Below are 13826 nucleotides of genomic sequence, written 5' to 3'. Positions count from 1 at the left end.
AGATTAAGTGAAAAAATACAATTTTCATTTTATATTTCTGAAAGATTGAAAAAGTGTCCTATGAACAGTGACAGTATTTTAGTGCAACATTTCTGTAAATACTGTAAGTGTCAACATACCAATGTAAACAAATAAGTTTCTCCAATAGTGCTTTCTGTAAACAAAAATAGGGTCTTTCTTACCAGTGACGCCATTATAGTGCAATATTCCAGTAAACAATATATTAGTTCCTTCAGCAAATGGTGACAATATTTCTGTGAAGACGTACCTGCACATTTTAGTGAAAAAGCAGAAAGTTTTGAAAAATAAATAAATAAAAATAAATAAAAATCGATACGTAGCACGTGCACATCGATAATCGATCATGCAGAAAACATTGCGATATATCGTCGTATCGAGATATCGTCACACTCCTAAATAGGAGGGTTAATGATCAAATAAGAATAATTAGTCTTTAAAATGCATTTCCTAAAAAACAAACAGAAATTATTAGCACAAATGAATATTTGGAAAAAAAAATTAAATAGCGAGTTTGACGATGTTTAAAAAATAACAGTCGGAAAATAAAAGCCGATACGTAAATTTGTTGTTCTAGGCTGGTAAATGAGTAGGAACTTACCAACCACAGCCGAAAAAGAACCCTCATTTGCCTTGTGGAAAGTGTTAATGTAGCGCCTTGATGTACGATAGCAGCAGGAACCCGTGGAGCTGCATAAATCAACACGAGACTGTTGATTCTGACCTTGCTCTGCAGAGCTAAGACTCTCATACATCAAAAATATTGGAGAACAAACTGGGCTTCAGTGGTACTTGTAGGCGTAATGGAAGGAACTAGTAGCTGCATAAATCAACATGTTGATTGTTGACTCTTGTCTTGCTGTCTTTTCCCTCAAAATCTTCGGAAAACAAACTACGGCACTGCCAGAGACACACAAAAGAGCACACACTGTGCATCGGAGCGACTTGCACAAATGTGCCACACATACATATCTAATGATCATAAAACACACACACATGCACACACCCTTATGCGTGTGTATCATGTCTGGGTAAGCTCAAACATTACATCAGTCTTTCTCACACACAGACACGCACGCACGTACACGCCACCTAAACAGACTATAAACACACTACTTTAACTCTAATGATTACACACATGCACAAACACACACACACACGCACCATACTAGTTCCAATCCTGAAGAATCGGACATTTCCTGCGAGAAGCCCAGTCTGTTAGGGGAAAATGTCTGGACAAACTTAAGTCACAAACACACGGGCAAACACAGGCACACAACGGAACATTTTAAACCCACAATGTTGACATTATATTCCTTTCCAGAGCCGGTTTATCTGCACACGGGCCAAGTGAAGCAGCTCCTTATAAACTATCGGGAAGCTGGACTTGCTGGAAGCTCCCAGTGATGTCAAAGCAAAGGTGGGTTTTTGAAAAAGACACTATATTTAAACCATAGCTTATGTTCTGTTAAATCTAGTCATATTTCACTCAACAAGTAGATTATCTTCATTATCTTTATCTCAAAATCTCTATGTACTGCATATGCGCAACTCGTCATTAAAGGTCTTTTAAGTCCTGTAATGAATAAAATGTGGCCATTTCTTAAGTTGACTAAAGATGGGTAGCTTTCATCGCAGCGGGAGCCACAAAAATGTGAGTGTTTGATCCGAGGGGCCACATTATCATTATCAGCATTCATGTCATCATTTAGAATAATGATGGATCCAAGCATTATAAAAGAAAAGAACAAAGTTTTTTGTTTAGATTTTTGTATTTTGGAGTTTGGAGTGTATTTTTTTTGCCAGTTTAAATCATTTTCACTCTTTTCATGTGTATTTGTAGTCATTTTGAGTGTTTTTGTTGTCAAACTGTATATTGTTTTCTCATTTTGTATGTTTTTAGGGTCTTTTGCTTTTTTGTTGTTGTCCTTTTGTGTATTTTATGTGTTTTGGGGAACATTTTGTGTAGTTTTGTTGTTCTTTTGTGTATTTATTTTTGTCATTTTTGAGTGCTTTTTGAGTCATTTTGTGCGTTACTTTGGGGGCCGCACAAAACTAGACCGAGGGCCGCCACTTGCCTATGCTGGTATGAAGTCTTTAACACATGCTATAAATATACCAGGAGCACATTCTGAATGCACATGAATAGACATCATCAAGTCTGCACCACACCCTGCTAATAAAATCAATATCTCCCAATAGCTCATGAACATAAAAGCTAAGTCTGTTTGGGTCTGAATAAAAACTACTGATGGAACAACAAACAGCAACAGAGGGAGTGACCACCATCAGTCCCAATTTTGTGGACTTGCCAGCCAAAAGAACAGTCGGTTACACTCCAAATCATGATTTTTTATATGAGAGGCAGAGTTAATCTGGTGGTTTAACTCACTCTGTGACTTAAGTCGATAGCAGAAATGAAAGAAAGAGCAAAAGCGCGACTCGGAGCCAAATGAAATCACCCTCTGAAGAAAAGGGACACTAACTTGCATGTGAAGCTGTAAAAAAGCCCGAAAGAAAAAGAACGCCATGCCTCCCACTGTGCTATTCCACCGCGCGCGCACACACACACCACATGATCACATGATGTGTGTGCGCGCGCACACACACATCACCTCCGTTTAGCCCCCCCCCGTCACCACCTGTGCCTCCTCCTGACTTATTGTCACTCCCCAATCAGAATCCGACTTCCCCCAGCCCCTCATCCTAACGTTCCTTATCTCATCCATCTCACCCTGAAAAACACCAAGCGCCTCTTCTTTCCTTCTGTCCATTCTCCATTGACCCCCCTACCCCCGTCTACCCAAACACACTTTTGACTGTGGGCCCCTGACACCCACTTCTCTACCCTAGTCTCTCCCCACAAAAGTCTCAAAGACCCCCAGATGTGTGCCCCCTCATTTCCATTTCAAAAAAAGCAAACAACCTCCCCTCCCTCACTCCCTCCCTCCAGCGAGCATCCATTCCTCCACTTCTTTAACAAATGGCCGACACTTCAAAAACACACTGCTGCCAACTTATCAGTGATAAGAACCTGATAACTGCTGATGTGCTGAGTGATCCAGATAAGAGACAAACGACTTCTTTATGATGATTATAAAACATATCAACCAATGGGAGGAAACTTGCTGATTTATTCCATGTATGGTATCATATGTAGCACCAGGTTGGAAAGAATCCAACATCAACCCATAAAGAATCAAACCGACACAAATCTGTGAAATTTTCTAAATTATATGACAAAGTTAAATGAAAACAGGCTGCTGTTTGACATAAAACATTTACCACTGTTATAATTTGACTCATTAAATCTATGACCAACTGAAAACAGGCCTGCGGACCAACTTTTTGGATTCCAACGCACCGGTTGAGAACATCTGTGTTGGCAAACAGATACTGATAAGTGTGCTCGAGCAAACAGTGACACACCTGAGTGTGTGAATCAATAGGATTCTTGGAAAACTGGCATAAGGGCTCCTTTTTTCCGGGATTACGAAAAACAGATGGAAATAACGGAATTCACTTACTGAAACAGATATGGCAATATTGTTGTGTTTTTATTTGTTTATTTTAATAAAATATGACATGCAAGTTTGGGGACAATATTAAACAATTACACGCAATTTTCCATTGTAAAACAGGTGGTCTAATGTGTAGCAACTTTAGTAAACAGACATCAAATCTTGTGCAATATCTCGTGTGATTTCAGACCATGGATTCAGCGCAAATACAGCAGAGAAACATTAAATTATTAACAATAGTTTACTCAATTATTTGGAAACATAGCACAAAAGGGTAAACTGATGCTAAAATGGTTAAACTCTGAAACGGAATTTAGGAAATTTTAAAATGGGGAAAAAAAGAGCATCCACTGGTACCATTGATTTGGTCCAATAAGATTACATTATTGTCATATATATTATATACACAATATGAAATTACAGTAGTTTTATGTAGGGCTGGGCAATATGGACCAAAATTCACATTTATTTTCAAAATAGCGATGATTTTAATTCCAATAAAGTACAACCAGAAAGACAACTCTGGGTTAAATTTGCTGATGCAAAAAGCGACATAGGCACAATTATTAACAAACAGCTGCACAATATGTGCTACTTTAGTGTTTTTCTCCAATAAGGGACAGCATGTGTGAGTGAGTTCTGTAGTGTGGCTTGTTTACGGGAAAGTCTGGATTAAGTAGCACTCAGTAATCAATCTAACTGTGTTTTCCAAGCTGTTCTAAGAATTAGTGAAAGCAGCTACTCTTAAAACGAGTATTTTAATATAAAATATATATAATATTGGTCGATTTTTGCATTTTTTACGTGTATCAGCATCGGCCAACGCGAGCTGCTGTGTTCACCGATCTGCATTATTTACAGAGAGCAGAAATATTTTTTACTTGTTCTACCTCACTTTTGTTAATTTCAATAAATGTTCCTTTTTTAAAAAATTGAGACTCATTCTATTTGTTATCATCTTTGTGTAATTTTTATGGTGTAAATTGAGGGAGCAAAAGTAGTATCGGCTCCAAATATCAGCTCAAGAAAATCGGCAGTCCGTATCAGTCATCGGCTGCGGCTGATGGAAAAAAAAACGGTCTATCGCTAATATTGCCAAAATAGAAAACTCAATATATCTTGAAGCTCGATATATTGCCCAGCCCTAGTTCTATGTATTTAACCCATCCCTGAGGAGCAGAGGGCAGTTACAGTGTAGCTCCTGGGCCTTGCTCAAGGGCCCAAAGTGATGACCCACAGCAGATTCAAACCCTCTGGTTACAAATCTCCTTATTTAAAGTCAGGCCACTACTGCTCTCAAAAATAACACATTCACACAAATTTGATCCCACGGCTCGCTGCAACAGGTCATATCCATTCTTTTTCATGCAATTACCTGGTTTTAACCAAATTCTGATGTAACATTATTCTATGGTATATAGGAAATACTATTTTTAACAAACCCAAAGCTATTTCCTTTAGAAAAAATCTTCCTGTCTAAAATCAAATGGGTTTTGTGACTGTCTCTTGCATCAGATTCAATAATGCCGATAAGCATTATTTACTGCTGCAAGGAGAAGATGAGTCCCAGCTTCCTTAAAGTGTATGTGGTCTAAACCAAGAGCACAAAGACATCAACACACAGCCTGTAAGGTTGCACCACTGAGGGTTAAAGTTCATTTATATCAAATAAAGCACATCCTATAGAAAACAATCACCATGGCAGCACCTTTCAATCTTGTCAACAAGGCTAAAAAGCATCAACCCAAGGCCAAGCAACGCAACGCAACACCCCAGATTGGTCACTCTTGAATTTAAATCAGTTCTTATCTGTATTTTCTCATCATTACTAGTCTTCACAGCCATAGGCAACAAGCAGCAAGTTGGTGAAATCGAATGTAACTGAGTGGCAAGCCAAGCAGTATGTTTAAAAAAAAAAAAAAAAAAAAAACACATCTGTGTTTCAGTTCCCTAAATCATAATTTTAATTTGACGGGTTGCCATAAAAAGAGTTGCGCTTCTTGCAAGCAGAGAGCTCGCCCTCACACACGCACACGCACACACACACACACACTCTGAGGACAAAGACTACTTTGAAAAGTTACACAGCCGCCAGATGTTTTAGCCTGATCCCTGACTACAATATTAATGGGGCTATACATACATTACGCGCTGTCTGTGTGTGTGTGTGTGTGTGTGTGTGTGTGTGTGTGTCTTCATGTTGCAAGCAAAAGGAAAAATAAAATAAACACACAGCTTTCACTAGCAGGTACACAATAGTAACTACACAAAATGTGTATTTTAGTAACACATTTTTCTCACACGTTCACATCATCATATTCACAACCCCCCAACAAAATGTGTTACACGCCTTCACGGCTTTAGTTCACACACACAAATACAACCATTCATGAACTGACGACGTATTTAAAAGCAGTAACGCTCGTGACCCTGAGACAGGCACACGGAAAAACACACAATTCTTTTTTATAAAAGCATCCCACATCAGATGTTGAATTGTAACCAATAGCAATAACGAAAAGCAAACAAACGCTGGCACACATTTACACGTAAAATGTCATTTTCAAACACGTAAATGGGATGTTTTGACAGTGATTGCAGTGCAAAGTACACTGACATTCACCCTTGCATACATTACAGTAAAATGGGGGATTGGGACATGATTTTCAGATAAAAAGAACCACAGAAAAAAACTGTTTTCGTGGCTGCATGACTGTGTGCCTGTGTACAGTTGATTGATTTGATATTTAGCCGACTATAAAGAATAAGTGGGTCCTTGTAATAAAAACCCAAATGACAGCATCTGAAGTCGACCTCAGCTGACTCTTACATTAGCTCAGTGGTTCCCAACCTTTTTTAGCCAGCGACCCCTAAAATAAAGATGCCAGAAACCGGGGATCCCCACTGTACCTGAAGGTGTTGAACATTGAAGAACACTCATGTGTAGACAGGGCCATCTATAAGGGGGATAAAGGGGAGAGCTTTGTGGGGTCCATCCATAAAGTCAGCAAAATGATGGTCCATTGTTCTATGAATCTGTGATAACCACATGTATATATTTATCTGAATAATATCCACTGTTATCCAGGAAGTTTATTATTATTGGGGCCATAGTATATAGTCATCTTAGAGATGTAAAATCTTGTTTTAATCAGAAATAAAATGGTTTAAATGTGACCAAAAATGGTGGAAAAGGTGGTGAAATGAGATTTTATAAATCACAGAAATTGGTTAAAAAATTGCAAATTAGACTGGCCAAAAACAGATTAAAAAAAAAGTGGTAAAAACAATTCAAAGTGGCAATATTGGCTTAAGGGTGGCAACAACAAAAAAGTAAGAACAATTAGTTTAAACTGGCAAATAATGGTCATGACAAATCGTGAATGTGGTTAAATTGGCAAAAAAAAAAAAAGCATGAAATAGTGTGAAAAGTAGTGGAAAAAGTTTATAATATAAGTGCCATAAATGTCTTGAAAGTGGAAAAAAAATGCAGAAAAATGTTAAGGGAAAAGTGGCTGAAATGAGAATAATGTTGTAAAAATGCATTAAAAGGAGCAAAAATATGGCAAGAAAAAATTGGTTAAAATATGGCAAGTTTGTTGGAGTTCCAGAAAAAGGTAAAAACAAACAGAAATGGGCTGAAATGGCTTAATTTCTTTGTTTCTAAAAGGCATCTGGTGACCCCCTTTCAGTGTCTCCCAACCCCAAGGTTGAGAACCCCTGCATTAACAGTAACCAAGCTAGCCGTCGTGATATTGGCGTTAACTTGATGACAAAGAAAGAAAAATGTGCACCGGCTTCATAGATTTGTAATGTTCTGAAGCTCAACTGAAAACTCGCTCTGTCGCTATGCTAAACTACAAATCAACATTTAAAAAAGAAACATGATTGGTCATCTGGAACTAAAAAGTAGATATGTTGTTTCATGATGTTATGTAATTCCACTAACCGTGTATAACCAAAGGTCTTTCCCTCTTGCGTTCAGCATTAATTAACTATTTTCTGGCTTCCGATTGGGAAAACTTTTACCCATATAGTTCACTTGATCAAAGAGAAACAACACTTCTATGTGAGAAAAGTCTCACTGAATTAAGCAAAAAAAAAAATGAAAAAAAAGTGCCAGAGCGAAATGTCACTTGTGCTCTCCATCTGCGAGCCACGCAGCCCTTTGCAGGCTTTCAACGTGAAGACACTTAGTTACAACGTAGATGACATACAAATTCATGCCACTTGTGCCACTGTCACATTTTCCATAGTTTGTGCGACTGTTGGTTGGGTACTGTGTGTGAAAGCCGTGGGAAATTGTAGCTGAAGCCGTGCTCGCTGGAGCGGACAGAGGTGCACACGCTACAGGTAGAAGTTTAGTGGATTCTTTGGTGGACGAACTTGTAGCTGTAGATTCTATTATTTTAAATGCAAAACAGGTTAAAAAAATAAATATATATATATATATATATATATATATATATATATAAAATACATTTAAAGTGATTTGTGTTGTCAATAACTTAGTGTTCTGTGCATTAAGATGCCTTTAAATGCGTTTTCTTCACGTTACTGATACAAAAAATATCAAAATGATAGAAATATGTATTTTTACCAGCCTTTTTTAAATGATGAGAAAACTGGTGTTTAAATAGCTTGTTTGGATTGTGTGGCATAAAAGGTATATCACTGCCAGAAGACCTAAACCATGAGGATTTCCTTTTTCTTTTTTTAACTACCGTAGTAGTTGCGAATATTTTTTAAAATAGTATAAGAAAATATTTTTATTACTTAAATGAATATAAAAAAATTCTACAAAAATCAAGCAAAAGGTACATTTAATTATTATGACTATATTCCTTCTAAAATATGTACATTTAATGTAAGGGCTCCAGATATTTAGAACAAATAAATTAAAATTGAAGATTCAAGAGAAAACGCACTATTTGTGTGACATTCTCAATTTTATTTCTATCAAATTTCCTGTTATTTTAAATATTATTATTATTTAAATTTTAGTCTATATTCTTCCTTACCTAGATGCAAAATAATCTTTGACAACATAAATAAAAACTAAATCTTTCACAAATGTATGGTTACAAATCATAAGTGATAGGGTTGTCCCGATCCGATATCAATATCGGATCGGGACAATATTAACCTGAAAACGAATATCGGATTTAAATTTCCAGATTTACATATATATATATATATATATATATATATATATTAATTAAATAAAATAAAAAAATATATATATATATATATTCTATTTCATTTTTTTTTTTAAATGTATGATTCATGCTGATATCGGATTAATACCGGTATCGGCCGATATGCAAGGCTGCAATATCGGTATCCTATCGGAAATGAAAAAGTTGTATCAGGACATCCCTAATAAATGATACAATAACTTATATTTTAAACATCCATCATAATTTTTTGCCTCTTTGTTTCAGGCATCAGGGAAGAGAATTACACATGAACTGCTTAAAAAAAGGACAGCGTTAGACTTTTTTACTTCAATCAGATGCAAATTAAACAGTATTTTACTCCAGTTTTGGGTCATTCCAAACGTGAGACTTTCACTATCCTAAATTGTCCGACTTGTTTGAAATGAAAACTATCAAAAATCTATTTAAAAGCATTTGATAAAAAACAATGAAAGTTGCAAATCAGACTTAGTTCAGAGTCAGTGCATGGATGGGTTGACTGACAGTTTCTACAAAAAAAAACTGTTTACTCTCCCCTCACAATGCACCATCAGTACAAATAACCCAGGGCTCATAAAACTTTCCCTCTGATCTTTGTTGAACCAGCATTTAAAACACATGAAAGTCTGTTTTACTCATACAAATCTGACCTCCAAAAGCAGCCTCTATTCTTTTGATTCATGATCCAGCAGCTGTTTATTAGAAAGCTAAATATCGTTCCTAATGACACACAGGAGTCGGGATTTTTACCCTTTTAGTAAAGCTCGGGTGAAAGCTTGGAGCACACCTGTCATTTAGCAGAAAAGGTATGTAATGAAGTGAGGATTTAACACTGAATATCTTGTCAAAACTGCAGCTTACGACGAGGGCCCAAAGACCAAAACTGTCCAACAATTGGGAGCTAATGAAAGACTACTGGGGATAGTAAATGTGACAAAGTCTTGTCATAAAACAGCACCGGGGGTGGAAATGGTAGTTCATTGGGCCATGGTTGAGCTGAGGAATTAATTCAAAAGTGCGGTTGGAAGAAGTCTTTTACGGCTTTTCGGCAAGGTCAAAACTCACATGTGCAGGGATTGAAACATATGTAAATCAAAGCCCAGCAGCACCAAAAAAAATTACAAAATACACTAAAATTAAAGGTTTTTTAGGTTGGTTCTTTTTTTTTAGAGAGATTTACCCGTCATGCTCTCAAAGAGAATCAAGTAGGTGTCATTTGGTTGAGAGAGAATTGATAAAAGTATTGCAACAGGAGATTCTTTATAGCTGTGTTACCACCTTCAAGCCACCACTGTATCGTGACAGAAGGACTTTTACTCTGTCACATCAAAGAGGGGGTGGGGGTGGGGGTGTGGGTGGGGGGATGGTCCCATATTTAGGACGTCTGAAAAAACCAAAGGAGAAAGAATCGCTTCACCCCCAAACTAAGACCATGTGCTCGTTATCGGAGGCAGGCCATCGAAAAAGACAGACTTAAAAGTCGAAAATAGACCAAAGACATTAGACACAAAGTCAAGCCTAAACAAGACTGCTCTAACCACAGACAGAGTGGGGATGACATTTGGGGCATTTAGCAGACACTCTTTTCCAGACTGACTTCCAGTAAATGAAACAAGAGAATGAGCTTCAGTTCTGGTATGGCTGACGTTACAAGCAGCTAATATAAAGTAATGAGAGAGGCCGAAACAATAGGCACAGACAGTAAAACAAGTTCAAAACAATTGTCTCCTTGAGATATGAGTCGGGCAGGATACGGGGTAGTAAAATATATGAACGCCTCAGATGTTTGAGCCAAGATCTGAGCAAAAATAAAGGGATTTTTCTTAAATAAGAACAACCCACGACAAATAGAAGCTTTCCTTTATCGAAACGAACAACGGATGATTACTCCGATTGATGTTATCTTCGGCTGCTCATTGGAAACACAGAGTCACTCAGGCTCTTGTTTGCAGAGGTTTTTCTACTTCTGGAGCTAAATGGTGCCATGTTGAGATGTTGGCCGTCAGCTGTGAACACTTATGACAAAGTGTTTGAGAAAGGTTTCCCCATACGTGTAATTAGCTGACACATTTAAATACACAAAGGAAGAAGACAGGGCAAAGTCATATAAATATAAGTAAAAGTTTGAAGCATTTACATGTCTAGTTTACTTTTTTGTATGAATAAAAACTTTCAAAATATTTTTCACTGTGTGTGTCAATCATTTGCTGTCAGTTTATTTCAGAAATGAAGTGAATGGGCTCCAACCAAAGATTCATATTTTGTTAAACAGTTTAACGTTGCTTATTCTGACATCTGATTTAAATTTTCTTTTTTTTTTTGCCTTGACAAAATGTAAATTTAGGTTAAGTGTTGTTTTTTCAACAAATTTAGTTGCACTGCCTGCTGAACACACAATTTATATAATTTTTTTTGACAGAAACAGAGAGTTTAATGTAAAAATATTTATTTTGAATAATACTGATTGATCAAACAAGATCCTGATGATGTAGAATAGACTGAATAACAAAACGTCTTTTCTTTGGTTCCCACAAGTTCACAGAGTACAAACACACCTACAGCTAATGAAAACACATTACCTTTAATAGGCCTACAAGTATGTCCCCGCCCTTCCGCAATTCCTCAAACCGAAAGACAACAATTTTTTTTTTTTGGTTTTTGAGTGCGTTTTTGTAAAGTCATTCAAATCGCCTTGGCTGAAAAAGTTTTTTGTCATCCTGTGTTTGTTAGTGGTCGGTCTTAAGTCAAGTTTTTGTTAAGTGGAAAATGTTAAAACCTGGAAAACTATTCATCACAACTTTGTGACAATATGTCATTAATGCCTTATGCTAAATGTTTCCCCACATAATGAAGACTTTGTTCAAATTTTAGTTAAAACTATTACTTAAAAAAAAAACAAAAAAACACAGTATTTCACTATCTACACTCGTCCTATTTGTATTATAAATGTCACTGTTTAAAGAGCCTCTTTGGCTTTTGACAAATTACAGCAACAAAATCAACAACTCCTAGTGAAATCACCAGTATTTATTGTTTTTTACCCAGTAGAACACATCATGGCCTGAGCCTCCGTTGACACTCGTCTCAAAAAACTGGCCTTTTTTTTCTTTTTTCTCTTTCTTTCTCTCTTTCTTTCCCTCTCGTAAATACAGCGCTGCTTTAAAAACACCCATGGACAAATGCATGGCAGCCCACAAAATCACTACAGTTGTTCCTCATGTCTAGAAGAACATCAAACCATCAATAAAATAAAAGGAGATACATTCCAGCTAGTTGAACAGGACATTTCGGACTTCCCTCTCTCTCGCTCTCTCTCTCTCTCTCTCTCCATGTGTTCTCTCTCACAGAGACTCGCTTCGAAAAACTTTCTCTCTAACCCAGTCCCACCACAGGCTTCACATCTTGCAGCCATATGAGTAAAGCCATGGCTGTCTGTGTAGCACACACACACATACACACACACACACACACACACACACACGCACACACACAGGCAGGAAAAATAGTGCTTTGCTGTCTCACACACAGAGACGAGAATACGTTTTACAAGCAGAGGTTCTCTTTAGGAAGTTGTCAACTGTTTTGACGTTTAATAGCAGCTACGAACAAGGCTGTAAGATACTGAACTACACAATGTATGGAATGCTGGAGATTTCAAAAAAAAAAAAGTGATACACAGTGGGATCGGCATGCAGCTTTTTTCAAATAATATATCAAATATTAGTAGACGTACTCTTGTAAGTAGAATGTAAAACCAGAAACAAACAGAGAGGGATTGATGCATATATAACCAATGTGTGCTTTGAGAAAGATCCGACGACTGATGGATAATATCCACGTTAGACAAAGCGACGAAAATGCGTATTTTTGTAGTCATCTCGTGTGTTTTTAGAGTACTTTTGTGAGTATTTGTTGTGGTTTTGTATTATTATTCTGTATTTTTTTGTAAATTCCGTGTTTTTGTGGTTATTTTGTTTATTTTTGGAGTGATCTGATATGTTTTGGAGTCATTTTCATGTATCTTTTAATGTTGCTTTGTATATTTTTGCATTGAAAAAGTTATAGGAAAATCTATACACGTCACATACATTTGGACTTTGGTAAAAATGAATAAAAACTACATTTTAAAAGTATCAGTATCATTAGTAAAAGGATGTTTGTCCGTAAAAAAAAAAAAACTATGAAAAACATAAATATATGTATGTGTATATATATATATATATATATATGTATTTTTTTTTTTATTTAGTTTCCATTTGTATTATTACTTTAGCTCAGTTTGTCTTTTAAGTTTTAAGTTTACAATTATTAGTACCATTCAGTGGATTTATGCATTATCCAACTCTGGTCTCGTAGGTTTTATTGTGGAAAAAAAACTAAACGTAACCAGAAACTAAGGAGTACATCAGTTGTGTTTTCCTTGAGGTAAACCAAATAGTATTTTATGAGCTGAAAAGAAGCATCAGCGTGACTTTCCCTCTGATGTGGACGGGACTTGATGAATCTTTAAAGGCAGACCAACAAAAATAATATTAACATTTGGGACACAAAGTTTAGGTTAGATTTATAAATGAAAAGTAAGAGTGGGATGAAATGTCGTGCGATAAGATATCACGATATCAAAGCATTACAAGATGTATATCAATGATAAGGCTGAATGATTAATTGCATTTGCGATATTATCGCGATATTATAAAATGCAATTTTATAATGGCAAAGGGTGCAAAATTTTTTTCATTTATTTATTTTAGTAATAAAGTTTGTTGGGAGTTTGATTTACCTAAAAAAAAACGTCCAATTGGTTAAAGCAGATATTAGTTCTCCTTACTTTTCCTGCACTTTAGTATGTGTGATGTTACTGACTGGATATTAGTAAGCTTTATTTATTTATTTATTTTATATCTGTTTATTTTATTTATTCATAAACTGTCCTGTTAAGTTCAGAGAGTGTTTAAGAAGTGCAGTCCACATGTTTACATGTTACATGAAATGTGAAGTCAGGAAGATATGTTGAAGAGGTAAAGCCACAGATTTGTTTGCTTTATTGTTGCATAATGTGCTTTTTTTATATTTATTTAAAGTTTAAATA

At 36.2% G+C, this 13826-nt stretch overlaps 1 protein-coding gene across 3 annotated transcripts in view; it reads right to left on the bottom strand.

The window, feature by feature from the left end:
• Positions 1 to 13826, bottom strand: part of trps1 (trichorhinophalangeal syndrome I) — a 129541-nt gene that overhangs the window by 113000 nt on the left and 2715 nt on the right. Inside the window, exon 1 of one of the 3 annotated variants that reach the window (XM_028461195.1) lies at positions 620 to 921. The exons of the other annotated variants lie outside the window; for them this stretch is intronic. The gene's annotated coding sequence lies outside the window, so the exon portion shown is untranslated. Of the gene's footprint in view, positions 1 to 619; positions 922 to 13826 lie in introns of those variants that run through there. 3 annotated transcript variants of the gene reach the window in all.

Source organism: Gouania willdenowi, chromosome 11 (assembly GCF_900634775.1).
Source record: "Gouania willdenowi chromosome 11, fGouWil2.1, whole genome shotgun sequence".
Taxonomy (NCBI): domain Eukaryota; kingdom Metazoa; phylum Chordata; class Actinopteri; order Blenniiformes; family Gobiesocidae; genus Gouania; species Gouania willdenowi.
This window is presented reverse-complemented; position numbering and strand designations above follow the sequence as displayed.